This window comes from Lissotriton vulgaris, chromosome 3_1, assembly GCF_964263255.1.
Source record: "Lissotriton vulgaris chromosome 3_1, aLisVul1.2, whole genome shotgun sequence".
In the NCBI taxonomy this organism is placed as follows: Eukaryota; Metazoa; Chordata; class Amphibia; order Caudata; family Salamandridae; genus Lissotriton; species Lissotriton vulgaris.
In genome coordinates, this window is record NC_141689.1 from 1,514,105,154 (window position 1) to 1,514,127,114 (window position 21,961).

Here is a 21,961-nt window from a genome sequence, read left to right on the forward strand (position 1 = left end):
CAATGGGGCCATCCGTTTGCACTCATGGTCCAGTGGGAATCCAAGCGCAGAATTGTGCGATCCTTCACAGAGGCGGCGCAACTCATCTGCCTGCCAACGACACCACCGGCGAGTCCATCGCAGCCCTGCATACAGAAGGGGATACCGGTTGGGCCATCCTGGACCACGGTACATCGACACCATCGCTTCTCTCCCAATGTTGAGCGCTCGCCCTCTCAAGCCAAACAGGACATCATAGCCCACATCTGGTCCCTTGAGGGGGATAAAGAAGAGCCGGACGGGCACTCCCCAACGCCGTGAATTAAGAGACGTTTACTTCTTCCCTCCTAGTAGGGAGGTTTCACACCTAAACCCACACGAACTTGTGGGTGGAGACGCATTGTGGCCCCTCATTCACTGTCCCGACTCCCGATGTGCGGGTTGGGAGGGGGCGGGAGCTCCTTGGTTGTTAGATCTTTCAGACCACCACAACCCCCGTCGGTCTGCCCCTAAGGGAGTGACATCCCAGAGTGCGTCCAAACCTGCGGGTGCAGGATGCCCTGTAACGGGGACAGTGTACTTTGGCCCTGTTGGCCGCGATGGTTCAGAAAGAAAGAGACAGAAAGAGAGTGGGTGTCCCGTTTGGCCGCCCACTCTCTTTCTGCTCCTTTTCCTTTTCTCTTGCTTCTTGCTTTTCTCCTTTCCCCTTTCTCTCTTTCCCCAGGGGGGTGCAGGGAGGGGACGCTGGGCAATGGTTCAGTGTGGGAGTGTGAGGATGCAAGCCTATAGTGTGTGTGGAATGGGCGGGATGACTGCTGTGGGGGCGTGGATGGCTTATGGCGAACCCTAGCATGGCCGTGAATACATCTAGCCCTTTAAAGGTACTGACACTCAACGTTAAGGGCCTTAACTCGCTCAACAAGTGTAAGCAGGTATGGCATTATCTCACTTGTCAAAACCCGGACATCACATTCCTGCAGGAGACACACCTTTTACAAGCTGACACCGCGCGCATGGCACACCCTAGGTACCCTCTTCAGTTCTGGGCTGCAGCAGACACGAAAACAGCAGGAGTGGCAATATTGTGCAGGGCTGGTATCAGGCGGGGAGGCGATAGACCCTTTTGAGGTGGTGATGGGCACTTCCTTAGACTGGGGGTGGAAGTGGGGCGCCGCCGCTTCACGCTGTGCAATGTCTATGCCCCTAACCAGGCGCAGGATCGCTACCTTCGAGACCTCTTGCGGGAACAGGTGCCGCAGGGTGGGCCCTCGCTCATTCTGGGAGAGGATCTTAACCTGGTCTGGAGCCCTGAGATGGATCGGAGTGAGGGCTCCTTCAGTGGTGCGGGGGCAATGTCTTCGGCGCTGCGCAAGCAGATTGCGGATTTAGGGCTGTTTGACGTGTGGCGTTACTTCTCCCCCGGACAAGAGGAAGTACTCGTTTTACTCCCATGCACACTGATCCTACTCTCGCATCGATTATTTGTTTATATCTCATGATCTATCCCGCGACACCCTAGGGGTCACAATGTCCGATATCTCGCTATCCGACCACGCCCACGTTGAGTTATTCCTGCAGGACCCGGCCGCTTGCCCTGCTCGTGAACAAAGGTGGTGTCTACCGCCGAATATCCTTCGGGACGCGGCGGATGTTGAGGACACCAGGGCGGCCATTGTCTCCTATTTCGAGTGTAATGACCTGCCTGAAACGCCCTTCCCAGTGGTCTGGGATGCCTTTAAGGCTACGATAAGGGGGCATATCACATCCCTCTCGATCGCGAGGTCGCGAGAGGCCCGAGCGTTGGAGGACGAACTGACGGAAGACCTCTAAAAGGCGGAAATGCAGGATCAGGGCGGTTCCAGTCTGCGGTCGAGACGGCGGTTAGCTAATCTTAGAGGCCAGCTGAGGGTTTTGCGCACAAATAGGGCGGAGAACTCGCTCCTGGCATTAAAGCAGAGGTACTTCGAGGGAGGGGACAAGGTGGGGAGGCTATTGGTGAGGAGACTCAGAGCCCGAGCCGCTAAAGCGCATATAGCGAACGTCCAGTTGCCGAACGGGACCAAGGTTGTGGCGGCGAAGGACAAATGTCAGGCGTTCAGGGACTACTACGCAGCACTGTACACGGAGGAGAAACCGCCACCAGAGTTGGTGGAAGAAGTTCTGGGGCAGTATGGGGGGGGGGGCGACGCTGCATCCCCATTATGCGAAGCTCCTGGAAGAATCAATCACGCAGGAGGAGATAACATCAGCCATTCGACAGCTTCCCCTAGGGAAGACTCCGGGACCTGACGGGCTTCCTCTATCCTTCTATCGCATGTTCCAGGCACAGCTCCGTCTCTACCTCCTCCGGTTATATAATTCCTTCACTGATGAGGAGGGGCCGTCCCCTGATATGGGGCTGGCGGAAATCGCCTTGATCCCGAAACCTGGAAAGGACCCTACAATGTGTGCGTCGTACCGCCCGATTGCTTTGCTCAACACCGACCTTAAAATATACACCAAGTTGTTGGCGAGGCGGTTGGACCCCCATATGCCGGGCCTGATAGACCCAGATCAGGTGGGTTTCATCCGCGACCGACAGGGGGCTGATAACGTACGCAGGGTGGCGCACCTCATGGGGAAGGCCCATCACTGGCAGATCCCAGCCTGTCTTGTCTCGTTGGACGCGGAAAAGGCGTTCGACCGGGTGGACTGGTCCTTCCTTAGGGCGGTCCTGCACAGGATAGGGCTCGGTCGGAAGATGGTCACTAGGATCATGGCACCGTACATTGCACCACGGGCCAGGATCCGAGTGAATGGACAGCTCACTGAGCCGTTCCACATCGGGAGGGGAACCAGGAAGGGCTGCCCGCTTTTGCCCCTATTATTTGCCTTGGCAATAGAGCCCCTGGCGGATATGATTTGTGGGGCTCCTGACATTCATGGCATTCCCCTAGTGCATTCAGCGCTATGCCTTTATGAAAGGGCCTCAGGCCTAAAAATCAATCACAGCAAGTCCTGGGCGCTCAACCTTACCGTCCCGCAGGCAGAAATCCCCCATCTGGAGCAGATGGCCCCCTATCGATGGACGGCACAGCATATCCGCTATCTCGGCTTACGTTGACCCCCTCTCTGGATGGTTGGACGCAAGCCAACGGGAGGGAGTGCTGACGATCGGTCCTTGAAGACTTGCGGCGGTGGAAGCTGCTTGTGCCGTCATGGCTGGGCAGACTCAATGCGATTAAGATGTCCATTCTACCTAAAATCTTATATTTATTTCAGTATCTCCCCACTCCCATACCGCTGCATAACATTAGAAGTTTACAGAGAGACTTAACCAATTTCATCTGGGGGGAGGAGATCTCGCTTCTCCCAAGCGCTTCTCATGGCCCGCTCGACCAAGAGGGGGCTGGCCTGCCCTAACTTGGTGGAGTACTATTGGGCAGCGCACCTCCGTTTCATAATAGAATGGGGCGCGACTGAGAGCGAAAAGGGGTGGCAACATATGGACCGAGCCGTGACTGGGCGCACCATCTGGGACTTGGCATGGCAACCCAAGGCGGGCGGTCCCCGAGTGCATACTTGGCGGTGCCCACGAAAACGGTGCTGGAGATCTGGTACTGGATAGCGGTACGCAGGGGCCTCACGACCTTTCCCTCGCCACATACCCCACTTGAGGGGAACCCGAGCTTCCCCCCGGCTCATCGCACCAGAGCTTTCCATAAGTGGCCTAAAGGCAATGGTAGAGACCTTAAGGATCTGTTTGATGGGGGCTCTTTTAAGACCTTCGCCCACTGCAGAGAGGAATTCCGACTGCCACCTGAGGCTAGGATGCAATATTCACAATTGAGGCACTGGGTAATGACAGATGAAACTTATCAGGCGGCTACGCGTGCTTTTACCCCGTTTGAGCGGTTAGCTCGCTTCTTCACTGAATCGAGGGGCCTGATCTCCAAAATCTATCAGATTCTGCAGCATCCTCACACGCCGCCCTCTCATCCGTACCAGCAACGCTGGCACTCTACCTCTGGCGCAGACATCGCTCCGGCACAGTGGCTCCGTTTGTGGCGCGACATACCCAAAGTATATCATAGCATACCTCAACAGGAGAAAGCATATAAAATGATGACCCAGTGGTACTATACGCCACAGCATCTGCATAATATGTATCCGGCCTCTTCCCCGGAGTGCTGGAGGTGTCGGTCGGGGACTGGTGATTTTCTGCATATATGGTGGACCTGCTCTTCGCTAACCCTCTTTTGGAAGGAGGTCTTGAGCCACATCAGGGGGGATCTGGGGTTTCCTTTGCCTGAGGCCACTAGCACGATACTGCTGGGTATCAAACCTGTAGGCCTGAAGGCGCTGACCCGGAGCGATTGGGCATTGGCGCTTCAGATGCTGGAAGCAGCTCAGCAGCTCATTGCTCTATACTGGAAGAATACGGAAGCGACGCCCATTGCTCCGTGGTTTGTGCGACTCTGGCACGTCATATCAATGGAACTTCTCACAGCTAGACTGCAGGCTCGCGACACACGCTTTAAGGCGGTGTGGCAACCCCTGGTGAAATATCTATGTACAATAGAGCATGCACGACACATGCCCCCAAAGCTCCGGGCGCTACGACTAGTGGAGGACGCTGTGGCCCCCCTGAGCCGGACAGGCTGCTATCATACGACACCCCAGTGCGTGAGGCCTAGAATGATGTGGGTGCTATGGATGGTGCAGCTGCTTGATGCGATGCTCCTTCCCCCCCCCCCCCCCTGCCATCTTTGACGCGCACTGGGACACTTCTCTCTCCTAGTCTCCTTTCTATACTTATTCCTACTGTCTTCTATGATCTGCTATCCTTTCTCCGCTCTTCCATTGAAGTTCAGATCTCTTGGGTCTCATAGTTTTAACCATTCTGGTTCCTGGTTACAACTGATCCTAGGGACCGGGTTATCTTAGGCAGTGACTGCCCGGTATACACTGGGGAATATGTGATGCGGCAGGCCCTGAGGGGTTGTAGGCGGAACTCTGTGTATAATGTTGCTTTGTTTGTGACCTGTCAATGTTGTTTATTGCATTTTTATCTTGACGCGGCCGGCCCGGAAGGGGTTGTAGGCTTAACTCTGTGTACCAGTCACTCTCCAGCGTACTCCCTGTTCGGGGGTGAAATAAAAAAAAGATTTGAATAAAAAAAAATGCAACCTACCTTACTGTGGCATCGAGTCTGGACCTCTACCAGTACAGGGTTGAATAGAGATATTATCAAGGACTCCATGAAATTGGATCATGCAAATAAAATGTCCTGGTTGAATTATGTTAAAAAACAAATTATGGATTTGGGCAGACCTGATTTTTATATTTCTCCAGAAACCTTGAGTTCTATCTCAAGGAAGGAGTTTAAATTATTATGCATGACACATTTAGAGTCCTTAAGAGCTGTGTTAGAACTGAATAAATGTACGGCGAGCCAGCATCAATTAACTCTGGTCACTCAACGTATTCAACCTTATCTGAATGGTGCACGGGAGGGTACGATAGACTTGTCCTCACAAGGTTTAGGTTCGACAATTTTCCTCGTCTGGTTACTTTTCCTGTCGTAAATGATTGGTCCAGAGATCTTTGTCATTGTCCATGGGACAACATATCATTTAAATCAATAATCCATGTGATTTTATTTTCTAAATTCTATTTAAATGAAAGAGCAAGATGGATCCTGCCATTTTTGAAGCAGGGGGCTGGAGGCAACGATAGAACTTACACTGAAAAGTGCTCTGTCGGTTTAGTGGAATTTGTATAGTGAATTTTACTTTTATTGTATAAATAGTTTTTATAGTCTGCTTTTATGATTGCAAAAGATGTCTAAAATCGAATAAAGTATTCTGACTGACTACTATGTGACCCTTCTCCTTTTTAGTCTTCAACAAGTAAATTGCTGAGAAAACCATTTGAATATGGTGTAGTCTCTTGAATGGCCCGTTTGAGAAGTAGCTGGGAAACATCTTGTGTTTTCCTGAGTAGGAGAAAACGATATCAGTCTTCGATGTCAATATTGCAGTGGAGAATCAAAACAATTGCAGGTGAAATCCTTGCACCGTCTGCTGGCCCAAGCATTTTTGTCAGACCATACCAGTACTACATAAACCATTTCACAAATCTCCCCAAAGATTCTTGAAAATGTGAAAGAATTCTCACTTAAACATCCTTGGTTTAAGTCTCCTTTGCTGGTCTCTTTGTAGGTCCCTCTTGAGAAACAGCCTCAGTTGCTCCTGCCTCAGGAAGGGAAGAAACTGCCAAAACTTATCAGTTCATCCCAGCTATTTCTCTTCTTGTTGCTTGTTCCTCACGCGGGACCCTGATGAAGGAAATGGTTGGCTGAACTTCCTCTACTGCATCCAGCCCTCCCAAAAATGCTTTTGTGGAAGGCCTTCTTAATTGTAAACTGTGCCTTATCTAATGCTGTGAAAGTGCTTACAAATGTTCCTAATTCTTTCCTGAACGGGTCCCCAAAGAGGGACCCCTCTGCAACAGGTCCACCCTCTGAGGACATCACATCACCAAGTTTGGGATCAACCCTGCATTGACAAGCAGGCATATGACCCATTGCACCCATCCCATGAGAACGTCAGTGTTCATTGCCAGATCTTTGTCTTTTGCTACGATTGCTAAATCCAATATTACAAGGGCTTTGTGGAGCAGGGATTGAAAATACAGGGTCACTGTGCAGGGCAAGAGGCCCAATCTGCTCACCTGCGATGGACCAAGTCTTCCAGGGAAAGTATTTCCAAGAGGGTATGCTTGGCCACCTGTTCAGAGGGCTGACCCCGTCATCTGACCCTTCTTCCAAAGGTTGTTTATATTGCCTTGCCACTGATGGGAGCCTTGTAAGGCTGTCTGCAAGAATCAACGTCAGATCCCAAACAGTCAAAGTCCTGGAAATTTAGTTCTGGTTCATCTGAATAATCGTCAGCTTGGGGCTCAAACTGGGACCCTTCATTCTTCCAGGAGCTGATTTCCTCTTGGTGTAATTCTCTCAACAATCAGCGAATAAAGCATGCAACTTTCGCATGCAGTGAATGCGTGGATTTATTTGAGGCCTTAGAATGACCAGAGGCCCATGATCCTTCATTACACCCCCACTTCATCATACGGCAGTTGGATAAAAGATCTCCGCCAAAGTGCCCCTCTTTGAGGTGTCGCCCGTGGGGTATTGCACCGCCGACCCAACGAGGAGAAGCCCAGATGATGAAGCATGACACCTGCAAGGGTGTGTGAGGGCATTACATCCAACACTATGGATGCCCAACTGTATGTCCCATTGAGATTCTACAACATCCTCACATACCGGCACAACTAGTACATTCCTTTTGTTCTGAGGAACAGCTCAGCCATTTTTGTATCAAATACATCTCAGGGCATATGCTGTAGCTGGACCTTCTACTCCTTCTGAGTAGTAATCGCCCTACCCAAATAATTTTACTCCCTATTGTTGGAAAACAAGCCTTGTAAGGCTGTCTGCAAGAATCAACGTCAGATCCCAAACAGTCAAAGTCCTGGGACTTTAGTTCCCGTTCATCTGAATAATCGTCAGCTTGGGGCTCAAACTGGGACCCTTCATTCTTCCAGGAGCTGATTTCCTCTTGGTGTAATTCTCTCAACAATCAGCGAATAAAGCATGCAACTTCCGCATGCAGTGAATGCGTGGATTTATTTGAGGCCTTAGAATGACCAGAGGCCCATGATCCTTCATTATCGACCTCACCCACAGGGGACACTGATCCCAGATCTTCCTGCATAAGTATAATTAGTGGGAGAGAACAAATAGCCCTTGAATAATCCCTAATACATTTGGCTTTAAAATGGAGTTAGGTTTGTGGCCTGAATCTTGAAACGAAACATCAGTAGCTTCAGAAAAGTGATTCTTCACAAAATAAATGTGCTACTCCTCTACAATCCCACTTTGGAAAATGTTTTTACCTGCTCTGGTACATATGTTTGCACTCACTCGCACCAATGGTCCTTGGGATAAATAATATCACTCCCTGTGTGAGGCGACCCCTAAAACATCTTGAGCGAATGCACACCCCTTTTTATTAGGATTACTTCCAAAACCCTTCAGGGAAGGATGGGGTAGAACCACTCATTCCAGGACGTGGATGTGCCGACTGAAAAAGCTTGGAAGTGTCCCTGGCCACTGACTCTTTCTAGCTGCGGGGCTATTAAAAAAATTGTATAAGCCTTCTTGGGGCAGCTTTTGTGGCAGCAACCAGTAGATCCAGCTGTTCAAAAAGTAAAACCTCTCGTCCCATGTGGTGTCAAAAAATGGAGCTTGCGGCATCTAGACAGGATGCATAATATGTGGAGGGGCAAGAAGTCTGACAGCGTCAAGAGTGAGCTGATGCCCCTCATGCCAACTGCGCCTCAACGACTTAGTAAAGGCTAAACAGCTCAGTGAGGTGAATTTACTTGAAACACTGTGGAATTGTAAGATCTGACCATGTGTAAGGAAACCAACAAGGGCTGAGCAAATTAAAGAAAAGAAGGCCTACTCTTTGTCTCTGGTTCTGGCATAGGATTCCAACCCATTCGCTTGCAATTGCATTTTGGGTTGCCACCTGGCTGGTTTTCTACATGCATGACTAGTATTTCAATGTCACAGCTGGTATAAAAACTAGAAAAATCACAGAAAGCCGGTTCCTCCTCCCCCCTATGACGGAAAGAACATACTTCAAAAACTAAATATAAGAAGACAGCACCGTAGAACATACTCTAGAGCCACCTTTAATGATCCCTGGCTGATAAGTAGAGTAAACAAAAACCAGAAAGGTCATGTTACTAATCAATACAGGAAACTTTAGATGAAGTTCTATTTAATTATCATGCCAGGGCCTCTGCTGACTCATAAAATGTGAACAGTTCACCAGTATTTTTCTTTTGGAAAGGTGCCAACCCTAGTTTCAATGGACCACAAAAAATGTAATGCAGAATGACAGCAGAAAAACAGTCAAGGTAATTGCTGGCACATAATTTTTTTAAAGTATCTTTCGAAGGCACGTTCTGCAACAGTGGGTGAACAGCACTACGAAAGGCGGAATAACAGACTACAGCAGGGGACATCACGGTTGGGCACTGTTGTGTTTTGAATACTTGTGTCCACTACGGGACACCTTACCTGATGTGCTTGCCAGTGTCCCTGCGAGGACACCGTACCAGCAGTGAGGTCATCAGCTGATAACTGTCTTAAGTGACAGTTCCCAGCTGATCGCCAAGATGACTGCAGCCCAGCTCCAACGCTTGTAGGAGCACGCGTGTTGGCTCATAATTAATAAAGGAATTCACTATACTCTCGTGGAGTGGTTCTTAACAATATTGGCGACATCGAGCCAACACAGAACCCACTGAAGATTAAGAGGAAAACAGGAGAATCAAGCGACCAGCTGCGCTACCTGTCGTTGTGCTGTTAGCAGTCATTGAAGAGTAAAAAAAATTTCAACCAGGAAAAAGAAGATGGAACTTTTAATATAAAGGAAGATAAAAAGACATTGAGCGATCGAAAATAAAATTTGAAAAGGAACCTGCCATGGATGCGTAGTGAGTACATGCTTATATGACAGAAAAAGAGCATTGCGCGTGTGAGAAGTTGACTAGATTCTGATCAAATTTTGAGAGACTCTCAGCTGCACATTGGAGTGCGTGAAGGAAGAGTGCAAACTGACGCAAATCGTCTGCAGGAATAATTGACATCTTTAATGACAAATATGCGCACATCGACCGCCGTACTGACGGATAAATGGTACAGATCGTGGGACGTGAGGCGCATATAGAAAATAAATAAAAACCTGTCAACCGCACCAACGGCGATTTCAAACCGTCATTCGACAACGGCCTTCAGGACGACTGTGATCACCGCAAGCCGGCTTACACGTCATCACGCCACCGTGATTGACGTCGGCGGCCATTTTGAGAGAGGAAAAATGCGCATTTAGGACCAGCGGTCCAGTCTACCAGGAAAAGACAACCAGGAAGTAATTCACATGCTAGGGACGACGCGGACTGAACGCTCACAGTAAAAAACAAAAAGGAAAAGCACTACGAGTCTGCGCAACCGGGGGCAAAGAAAGTAAATAAACAATTCTAAAAAAAAAAGAGAAAAGACACGTATATACAGTTTATGCAGTGCATATTTGATCTGTTTTAAGGAAAAGAGAATTATTTCTAAACAAAATAAAACGTACACAAAAGACACTTGCAGGGGTCAAAAGCAAAGAACACTGAATATAACAAAATCATTATTTCCACTAGAACTGTTTATAGTGAAAAGTACAAATGAGTGACATGGCAACTGGGTGTATCTGGAACCTTTCGCCCCCTGAGTCATTTTTGCGTGCAGGCAGTGAACCGGTGCTAAAGTGGGAAGAGTGGAGGGAATATTTCCTTAATTATATTTCCACTCTTGAAGAAGATGCAGTAATAAAACCGGAAAAGAAGTACAAAATGCTTTTGCACAACTTAGGGGCAGGAGGAATAAAAGTGTATAATTCTATAAACAAGAAAATAAGAGGAGAGAATGAAGGAGATGCATTCTCGAACGCAATTGATGATTTAAATGTATATTACAAACCCACAGTTTGTGTTGGAGTAGACAGATATAAATTCTTCCACAGAAAACAAGGAAAGGAAGAGTCTATAGACGACTATGTATCTGCTCTTAAAGACCTGGCGATAAACTGTCGTTTTGGACACCTTCACGATGAATTAATAAGGGATCAAATTGTAATGCAAGGATCGAATAAAAATATTCAAGACAATCTATGGGCTAAGGGTGAGTACCCTTTGCAGAACATAAGTGATATAGCCAAGGGCTGAACTCACAGGACGATGCGCTAAAGCGGTTCTAAAAGAAGACAAAGTAAAGAAGGAAGGTGAGAACGTCAACAAGGTGTCTGATCAAAAAATTTGGAAGGCCAGTAAGCAGAGTGTGAAAATGAAGGACTCCACACAGACTTACAGGAGGAATGAGACACGGGTAGAGAATATTGTTACTATTGCCTAAGCACTGCTCACATGGCGTATGACTATAAGTGCCCTGCCCGTGAAGCCAAATGCACATTTTGTGGTCTAATTGGACATTTTAACAAAGCATGCAATAGGAAAAGACCCCAACGTGTGAAAGCAGTGGAAGATGAAAAGCAAGAGTTTAATAATGAGGATGATGAAGACATGAACATGTACATACTCAACATAGACGATGAACAAGGAAAAGGCAGTGTAACCAAATGAAAAGCTAAGAGAAGAAAACCGGTATGTACTATGACAATTGGTGGAGTGGATATAAACATTGTGGCAGATTTGGGTTCACCTTATACTATCGTGAACGAGAAGGTCTGGGAAGCCAAATTCAAAGAGAAAATTGGAGAAAGACTCAATAAACCAGACATTACAATAAAATCATTCAATTGTAAACCTATAGAAGTACGTGGTTACAGAAGTCTAAAGTTTATATACAAAGGTAGAGAAGCCGAATGTAAGCCATATGTTTCTAAAGTAGGACCATCCGTACTCGGATGGATGGACCAAGGAAATTTGGGAATCAAGCTTGATCCAAACAGCAATGAACCTGTACTGAGTCTGACTGACACGGACAACTATGCAAGTCAAATATTAACAAAATACCCCAAGGTATTCAGTGGTGATGTGGGGGTACTCAAGTGATACCAGCATAAAATAAAATTGAAACCCATCACCACACCCACTGTGCACAAGGCAAGAAACATACCATTTGCAATAAGGGATGAGGTCAGAAATCAACTGGATAAATTACTAATAGACGGAATAATAGAAAAGAGGCATCGGAGTGGGTCGCATCTCTCGTCGTAGCTAAACGCCCCAACGGAAAACTGAGACTCTGCATAGACCTGCGAGACCTGAACCAAAATATCGTAGTGGAACAGTACCCACTCCCCAAGATAAATGAGATGCTGTCCACCACCAAGGGCGTCAAGTGGTTTACCACCATCGACTTAAAATCTGCGTACCATCAAGTACAACTACACCGTGAGAGCAAGTCATTAACCACCTTTATAACACCGTTTGGATGTTTTAGATTCACCCGCGTTCCATTCGGTTTAGCCTCGGCGGCTGCAATGTTCCAGAGATTAATGAATAACTTGTTTGAAGGTGTCACCGGAATATTGTTGTTCCAAGATGATATTTTGGTGATGGGAAAAACAAGAGAGGAACATGACAGTCGAGAGGAACAAGTTCTAGACATTTTGAATAACAAGGGATTAACTGCAGAGCATTCAAAATGCAAATTTGCATGCAATTCTGTCAGCTATCTGGGCCATCAGATAACCGGTGAAGGCATCAGTCCAAAAAACGATCTTATTCAAGCCATTAAGGACTCACCAGTACCCACCAACAAAGACGAAGTAAGGTCATTTCTTGGATTGGTGGAGTACTACGCAAAGTTCATTAAGAACTTTGCCACCAAAACTTATGCATTAAGACAGCAATTGAAACGAAAGACCACATTCAGTTGGACTGAGGAATGTGAACAAACATTTCAAGATTTAAAACGGGATATGTGCAAAACGCTACCCTTGCAAGGATTTGATCCCACTCTTCAAAACTACGTGACAACTGACGCAAGCAACAAAGGCATTGGAGCCTTCTGACACAGAAAGATGCAAAAGGAACGGGGTACACAATAGCATTTGCATCACGATCCCTGACATCAGCAGAGGAAAAATTTTCGGTAATTGAACAGGAGGCGTTAGCCTGTGTCTGGGCTCTCGAGCACTTCCGACAATACATCTGGGGAAGGAAAGTAAACCTTTGCACGGACCACAAGCCTTTAACGAAGGTACTCACCACGAAGGGTCTACACACAGCTTCTCCACGCCTAGCAAGAATTTCAATGCGCCTATTCGACTACATGTATGACATACAATATGTCCCAGGTTTAAAGAACGTTGTAGCAGACTTTTTTAGTAGATGGCCACTGGAGTCAAAAGGTGACACTGAGACCAATGAAATGGATGATTCGTGCATAGCAAATTTGTGGGAAAGCTCCAGCGGGATAACAAAGGAAGAATGGTTGGAAGAACAGAGCAAGGACAAAGTCATTAGATTAATAATGCAAATGATCAAGGAAGGATGGTATAGCAAAAACAAGTTAAGTGATCAAGCAAAACCCTTCTGGGAGGTTAAAAACGAATTATCAATTGAGGATGAACTATTCATGAGAAGCGGTAGATATGTGCCTCCGACGGTGATCAGGGAGTAAATTTGGGAAATATGCCATGAGGGACACCTGGGCATCACTAAAAGCAAAAGCAGAGTGAAAAACATGTATTGGTGGCCAGGTGTCAGCCGGAATGTAGAAAGAAAGGTCAGATGCAGTAAGTTGTGCATGAATTCCAATAAGGCACAAGTAACTTTTAAACCACCTTTGCATCCAATACAACGTCCATCCATGCCATGGGAAAGAATTGGCATTGACATAATGGGACCGATACTCAATGACAGTGAACAACTATATATAATGGTCATTATTGACCACTATATCAAGTGGCCCGAAGTAGGAATCACAAGGAAGGCTGACTCACATCACGTGGTTCCATTCTTGGAGGACACTTTCACGCGCGAAGGACTACCAAAACGGGTAGTGAGTGACAACGGTGTACAATTCACCTCTGAATTGTTTAAAGAGTACATGGTTAAGCATAACATCAAGCACAAAACAACTTCACTCTACCACCCGGCTGGCAATGGGGCCGTAGAAAGATTTAATAGAGTCCTCAAAGGTATCATTCAGATAGCCAACTTTAACCAACTGAACTGGCAAAAAGAAATAATGAAAACAGTGTATGTGGCCTACAGGATAACGCCATGTGAGTCTACAGGCCACAGCCCATTTGAACTCATGCGTGGACGAACTCCACTCACAAAGGACAATGTGGGCTGGGTTAAGGCTGCCCGCAGAGTACATTGGTCTTCCAAGATGGTGATAGAGAGACTGACTCAAACGCAATCTAGGAGCAAGAGCATCTACGACAACAAACATGGATGCAAGGATGTGGAAATCAAAGAAGGTGATATGGTAAAAGTAAAAAGAAGCGGACACGTCGGCAAGGGTCAAGAAAGATACACCAAACCCCTTATTGTGCGTGAAGTGTACTGCAATTCTGCACGCCTGAGTGACAGTAAGGTCTGGCATTTCTCAGCACTGTCTGCTCACAAACACCCTATAGACGAGACAGAGGACAAAACAGATTCTGGTGCCACTGAAGAGCAGTCTGGTGCGCAGAATGAGTTGCCGGCAAAACAATACTTTTCTGACACTGAATCTGACATTGATCTTCCAACAACCACGAGTGAAGGGAGTGATAACCGTTTGCACGGGGAAACTCAACCAGAGGATCGTTCGACCGCTCCACCCCGACTGGTAGGAGCAAGGCGCAGGTTACCTTCCATTCCGGTGTGTGACCATGCACAACCAATGGACAGAAGCAGGGCTGGCAGACTTTTGGGACTACCTGCTAAACTCAAAGACTATATATGTGGATAGCGGAGCCTTATGCTCCTCCTTGTTTCTGGTTGGGTTCAGTTCTCCCTAAGGGATGTGTTGTGTTTTGAATACTTGTGTCCACTACGGGACACCTTACCTGATGTGCTTGCCAGTGTCCCTGCGAGGACACCGTACCAGCAGTGAGGTCATCAGCTGATAACTGTCAGAAGTGACAGTTCCCAGCTGATCGCCAAGATGCCTGCAGCCCAGCTCCAACGCTTGTAGGAGCACGCGTGTTGGCTCATAATTAATAAAGGAATTCACTATACTCTCGTGGAGTTATTCTTAACAGGCACGTTAGGGTGCAGCATTCCATAATTGATTAAACCAGTTACATCGAAACTACTAAGATTCTTGGCATTGATATAGGTGAAGGACTAGAATATCGAATACCCACCCTTTAATTAAAATTAACATCAAAAGGATAGCCATGTTGGTATTTGAGAGCTAAATTATTTACTGTATACGTCCGCAGTAACTTTGATAACATCTGACTATCCGTTAACATTTAAACAAGCATAAGAACAGGACAGTGCTCCCCTTTTATAAATTGCACTCGGTGTCACACGTTTTGTTTATATTAACAAAGAGCGTATTCTACTTTAGAAACGACTATTTATTTTACTTTTCATTTGTGCTGCTAGATCCATGGTTTTGGTTTCTAAGAACGATGACATTTGTTTATGGTCCTTCTTCTATTTCCATGCAGCCGCTGTCACATAGAAGCGGTGCTGAGGCTGTGAGGAAAAGGCTGTCTCTCTGTGAGCGTGTGCTTACGAGGTGACGTAGAGCCATCCCCGAGGGGGAGGGGGGACGCTGCGCAGTATTATGGGATGTGCTGTGGGGAGGAATGGCGCTCGGCGCGTGATTTTGAACAAACAGCAATCCGTGTCTGCTGCGCCTGTCCCTCCGCGCGAGAGGAAGAGAGCTGGTGAGCGCTGGCGCGCGACTGTGGCAGGCTGGCTTGTGGCGCGCGGGTTTTCACTTGTGGTTACTTTATGCGCCGCACAAACGTGGCCGCTTGTGGGAGGGTGGGGGTGCGAGCAGCGGTGTTGACAGTTGGAGGCGGTCGGTGGGGATCGAGGTCGCCTCTGCTGGAGACAGAGTGGAGCAAAGTGGGCGCAGATCTCCACGATTGACCCTCCCCCTCCTGTCAGTAGCGCTTCCCGCGGGCTGTGAATAATGGGAAAGCGGTATCCGTGTGGAAATGGTAGTCCAGAATCGCTAGTAGGGCTCAATTTAACACCTTTCACAGCATGCTAGGAGGACCTGTCTCTTAGGATGCCAACATCAGCAGCCTGATGATGCCATCTGTTTCTCTCTACTCCGTTGCAGTCCCCTCTGTCCGACTCCCACTGTACAGTGGTCCAAAGGGCGCTACATGTTTTAGAGATTGCTTTTGTTTGCTGATACATGTCCTCATTTCACCAATTGCTTTTGAGATTAACCAGGTAAACAAACGAACACTATTTAAATTAACCTGGTAAACAAACGAACAATATAGTCCTAGTGGAGAATATCGGTTTATTTTGTGCATTCGACAGACTGTTACAGCACAAAGAGTAACATTCATAAAATTCCCAGAAATTAAGTGTAATAGGTTGGATTCAAGTCACTAACATTACGTGACATTGCATCCTACTCAGACTTCAATGTTGCTGTTTTTGTTTAGTTAGCTTTGGATCTGTTTCAAGACGCAACAAAATTACAACCCTTTGGCTAAACTTTTATGTATAGGTTGGAGTTGCCCGATGACTGTCCCCACAGAGGCATCGCAACAGGTGTCAGACAAAGGCAATAAACATAGTGGGCTAGTCTTCAAGGGAGGCTAGATAGTTTCAGACTGGTCTGTTCTGTCTACCACCCTCCCTAATACGACAGCCTGCACGTATCTAGCACTCTATATTGAATTTGCAAGTCCTGATTCTGTTCCGCTGTCAAAATGTTATCCTGTTTGTGTCAGGCTTGTGTTGTAATAATGTAGTCCAGTCCAGGTAGTATCTTTAAGTATATATTCCAGGGAAGATCTTAATTAGAAGAGAGGCCCACTAGGAGCAAGCCTCCCTGCTGCTCAGCCCAGGAAAATACGCTCTCCTGGGGAACTGCACTTTGAGAGTGCACTGTCCCAAAGTGGCAGGATGGGGACGGTTGTCCCAAAGAAGATAAGGAGGGACGAAAGTAGAACTGGAATAATAACGGTAGAAACTGGCACCGTTGGCTTGTGGGCAACTGGAGGGGTGGTCACTGGTGGGGCTCTGGGTGCCAGATTCATTAAGTTCCTTTCCAATTTCTTTAATTTCAAAGCACTTACTTCAAGCTTGACAGGTTTCAGTCTAGTAAGGTGGCACACGTAGGTTCTTCCTTCTTTAACCGTAACCAAAATATGTTGTAAATGTATAGGTCCATTCCACGTAGTTCCTTTATGAAGATTTATTCCAAGTAAGATGGTATACATTGGAGCCCCACCAGGAGCAGTCTCCCTGCTGCTCAGTCCTTACTCCAACTGACATCCTCACTCATCCAACATTCCACAGTCGTCTCTCACACCAACATTCCATTCCAGAGTCACACTGGCTGAGTAGCGGATATAACAGCTTGTCAACCTCCACTGACAGCTTCCGGTTCAGGAAGTATTACAACAATTAACTTTGCGCTTTTCAAGAATGTTCTTTTTAGTTCATACTCTGTTACCTGTGTTGCATTTCCTTTACTAAAGAGTCAACCTTCTTATGTATATGTACAAATGAATCTTGAAATGCCCTGAAAGCAGCTGTTGACGGTGAGCTTCCAACATGCACTACATAAAAACCTATTGTGACTAAGTAAGAGGGGCGAGGGCAACAACAGTTTTTAGGTCTTGACTGTGACAACATAATTGTCAAGTAGATCTAATACGAATATTCATAGAGTGGGCTTTTGGTCGTACACTTCAAACAGTGCCACAGATCTCTCTAGCTAATGCATTGACCTCCAGAGTTATGTTACCATGATTATTGTTCCTTGAGATTTGGTGAGCATACAATGATTCCTCTAGCAGGTGCCTTGATCCCATAAGATATTTTGAAATGCAGACTTTGCAATCAATTAAGCAGAACAGATTTACTGTCATGTTTCTCCTTTTTTAGCCTGTTTCTTTGTGGCAGAGTTTTTAAATAAGAATTGTATAAGTTGAGGCCCACATTTTGCATCAGGGTTACGTCACTTTTTTGCCAAAACCCCAACATAAAATCTCATTTTGTTAGATTTTCAAATGTACTCATGATACACCTGCTAAACATGTGTGAGATGTTAAAATCTGTAGTCACTTATTGTGATGTAATTTCCAGTGAGGTCATGGGTTGTGAGGTGATACTGCAACATGAGGTCGTGTGCCATGAGGTCAATTACATACTGCCTAACTTGGTCAGTCCCCCACTTATTTTTTTAGGACTTGTTCTCGGCTAGGAACTTAATTTCTCATCCTCTAATGCAGCATGGTCTGCTATGGTGGCACCATTCTTGTAGCCTCATTGTGCTATTGGTCTGGCCTTACTGTGCAATCGGCAGTTTTCGGTGGCTTCCACACATGGTGTAGAGTTTTACTTTGGAATCTGGAGTCTGATTTGGTTTATGCTGTGTTATGGTATTGCCACCAGTCACAGATCTGGGTTGAATCCATCATCATTCTTTAGCTTACTTTGCCACCCCAGTTCAGACACAGCTATATGCAAATCAGTCTTGACCCTGTGCCTCACTGAACAGTCCAGCCCAAACTGCCAAGCCATGTCTTCCCTTGACCAGAAACAAGCATCCTGGAACCGGTTTCGGGCTAACAGCCCTCATCAGCCAGGCTAGCTTGAATCCAGTAGCAAAATGAGCAAGGGACCCACATCTGGGCATACTCTGCCAACTTATGGCGAACAAAGCAAACACAAGGAGATGATAGACGGAGTGCTGAAACTTTTCAAACACTTACCCCAGTCAAAGATGTGGGTTGAATCCATCATCATTCTTTAGCTCACTTTGACCCCTGAAAGCCCGAAACCGGTCCTAGGATGCTTGGTTGCAGTCCAGGGAGGTCCTGGCCTGGCAGTTCGGGCTGGACTGTTCCCATTGGGCGCAGGGTAAAGACTGATTTGCATATGGCTGGGTCCAAACTGGAATGGCATAGGGAGCAAAAAAACGATGGATTTAGGCCCAGATCTCTGTACTGGGGTGAATGTATGACATTGTTCTGCATTCTGTCCATCAATTGTTCTTTTTGAATTTGTCACCTCGAGTGGGACGGGTATGCTCAGATGTGGGTCCCGTGCTCTCCATGCCACTGGAGTCACGCTATCCTGGCTGATGTGGGCAGAAAGCCCGAAACCGGTCCTAGGATGCTTGGTTACGGTCCAGGGAGGACCTAGCCTGGCAGGTCGGGCTGGACTGTTCCCATTGGGCGCAGGGTCAAGACTGATTTGCATATGGCTGGGTCCAAACTGAAATGGCATGGTGAGCAAAAAAACAATGGATTTAGGCCCAGATCTCTGTACTGGAGTTAACGTATGACATTCTTTTGCATTCTGTCCATCAATTGTTCTTTTTTACGATATTCAATATACAGCACATATTGGTTGTGTTGATGTGTGTGCATATATGTTATAAGTTCTGTCTAAGGCTAGTGTTTTTGTGATTTACCACCAGAACCTCCCCAAGCAGTTATTTGGGATCTCATACCTGCTAACTTGAAGAACAATCTCACAGTGTGAGGAGATGGCAGGGCCTTGAAGGGGTGGAGCCTTGTGTTGAGAAGTACCTGCAAGGCTCTTTTGAACCCGCCCCCAACACCCTGCCTCCCAAAAAAATACTTGCTGGTGCTGATGTCCTGGGCTATTTTCACACCACTTAATGGACATCAGCAGCTAAAAGCCTCAGAAAACAGGCTAGACAACCACTATTTACAGTGATTTTTCAGCTCTTTTTCCCTGCTACCATGTGATATTGTCTCCTCACAGGGAGACCGTGTAGTGTGTGTCACACAGTGGCACCATGTGAGTTGGCAAGTATGGAATCTCAACATATAGTCCCACTTGTGTATCAGCTTAGTTTCTATGTAGTGTTGTCTTCACGCTTCAAACAGAGAACCTGAGAAATTTAGTGGAATGTGCAAGAAAGTTCTATTGATTTGTGAATAGTTTTCTTCGAGCTATAGTGTTGCAGCCCGATGTCGTGCCTCCTGTAATTTTGAATGAATTCCCAATGGATTGCGAAGAATTCCATGCTATTCACATTTATAGAGTGCATGTCTACCCTACTTTGATATTTGGTGTGTCCCTTTACAATAGACCCACGGGTCCTGTGGACATAGAAAGTACATCTGTCCCTCATTCGCTGTAATCTCTAATACTATTTCAGGGATTTTCTCTAGACTTGCTATATCTAGGTGACACCCTACCTGCCTTTCTGGGGGTCGCTTTTGAACGTGAACCGCTGCCTCACGCTGCTTGTTCGCTCAACCCCCGCCGCCGCATCTTACAATTCCATTGCGGCCGCTGAGTGGGGGAGAGCGCCAGGGACAGAAGACCACAATTCCCAGCAGGCCTTGCAGCTGGAAGCCGCATACGGGAGAATCGCGCCAGGAGGCGCTCATATATCCGCATCATTCCCTGCGTCACGGGAGCGTCCCGGGAGAAGCCCGGGCAAAGGGCGGGCCGTCTACGGCCGTCCAAGGCAGGATAAGGCTGGGCTGGGCCGGGCCACTCCCCTAACGTCCAACTAAGACTGGTAAGCCTAATATCTATTTGGACCGAGTACGTCTCCCCCCCCCCCCTCCCCCCCCCCCCCCGCAAAAGGGAGGAAAAGCGTACCTAGTGTTACAGGGGGAAGTATTATCGGAACACTTGACAATTTTATTACACGGGCAGCTGTGGTGCTCGAGAGAGAAATAGCCCTCACGGAGAAAAGGCTATCCCTGGAACTTGTATGTTCAAAACGATCTTCCCTGAGCGAACTAAAGAATGCTGTTACCCCGGATCAAGTTAACCCCCAAAGACTAAGCGTAACTAGCCCATATTTGTCAGCTAAAGGACTAGAAAGAGGGCAAGACATAAGCTCTACGAACATATCTTCTTGCACTAGCGTATCTTCGGATGATTTTCACCCCATTGTGATTACTTCTAAGTATGTACAGGCGGGTGAACTTTCCAAGGTTACTGCCACAGGTGATAATCAAAAGGGAAAAAGAAAGAGGGGAGGGTGTCGGCAAGTAGGTAGAAAACCCAAAATAAAAAAAAAAAAACGATAAACTAGTAACACCGGTCCCGAGTAAAATGACTAACAACCCAGGTACCCCTGCTTCAGGTCTGTCAGTCCTAACAAGACCCCCTCACAGAAAGGCCCCTCAGCCTATAATTAACATTCAGGCTACATCTAGCAATGTGGAATGCACTGTATCCCATATGGAGCAGTTGCTTAAATTGTTCACGCTCCCTTTGATCGAAAAACTGAAGGTAATAAATGAAAAACTGGATGTCTTGCAAGGGATTATGACAGAGAACACTTCAAAACTGGCGAATCTAACATCATGTGAACAAACTAGGGGTACTTTTGTAGATCGGAGTAAAGGGGCTGAAACAACACTACCTCGATATCGGAGTTTGCAGTAGACGATCTGATGTTACCCAATAAAAACGTAGAGTTAACAAAGGGTGGCATAGGTAATGAAGCGAATGTGGAGAGAATTAATCTAACAAATAGACCGAATATCCCAGTACCGATTCTACTATCGAAAGAGCAAGAAGGGGCCGGAGATCGGGCTGTTTGTACTAAAAATGCGCCCATGCTCCCTGTTATTGACTTACCTCCTGAATCCTCTCCTTTGGTTTTGGTTCTAGCAAATGTCCCAACACTCAGTGAGGGGGTAAAGGAGAATTATTACCAGTTAAAAAATAAGGTGGTCTACTGGCTATCATGCAACACAACAGAAAGTAGCAGGATAGTGAATAGTGTCATAATGGTTAGACAGGTGGCTTGGTTGGGCAGGACACGGAAACATAAAAGTGGCGACTGTATTGTCATCAATTTTAACAGTCCAGTACCTGTGGGAAGGGTACTAAGAGGTGCTGCGACCAGTGAAGGGCCTAGGGGGCAGGGCATTGAGATCTTACCATTAGACTTCCTCTATAGGGACTTGAAACGATTAAGGTTCGATACACAGAACGGGTGGAAAAACACACGGATACCGTATTACCGAATGCAGCAGGGATGGGGACAACTAAGGATGAGGCCACCATTTGAAATAAGATGGGGTGGCGAGGGGTTTCCCTCCTTTTTTGAAGGGACAAATAGGTTCGCAGCAATTTCTGGTTTAAATGATTGGGACGACTGCGTGGTAAGAATGCAGTAGGTAGAGGTCACAAGCATAGCCACTGATTGAAACTATATCAAATGCCCGCCAAGATAGCGATTAAAGAACAGGAAACTCAG

General features: G+C 46.8%; 1 protein-coding gene across 2 annotated transcripts in view; it reads left to right on the forward strand.

Annotated features, from left to right (window-relative positions):
- The first annotated feature begins 15,329 nt into the window (after positions 1 to 15,329).
- LIN54 (lin-54 DREAM MuvB core complex component) overlaps positions 15,330 to 21,961 on the forward strand; it is a 620,706-nt gene continuing 614,074 nt past the window's right edge. For both annotated transcript variants that reach the window (XM_086961987.1, XM_086961989.1), the window contains exon 1: positions 15,330 to 15,446. The gene's annotated coding sequence lies outside the window, so the exon portion shown is untranslated. The remainder of the gene's footprint in view (positions 15,447 to 21,961) is intronic.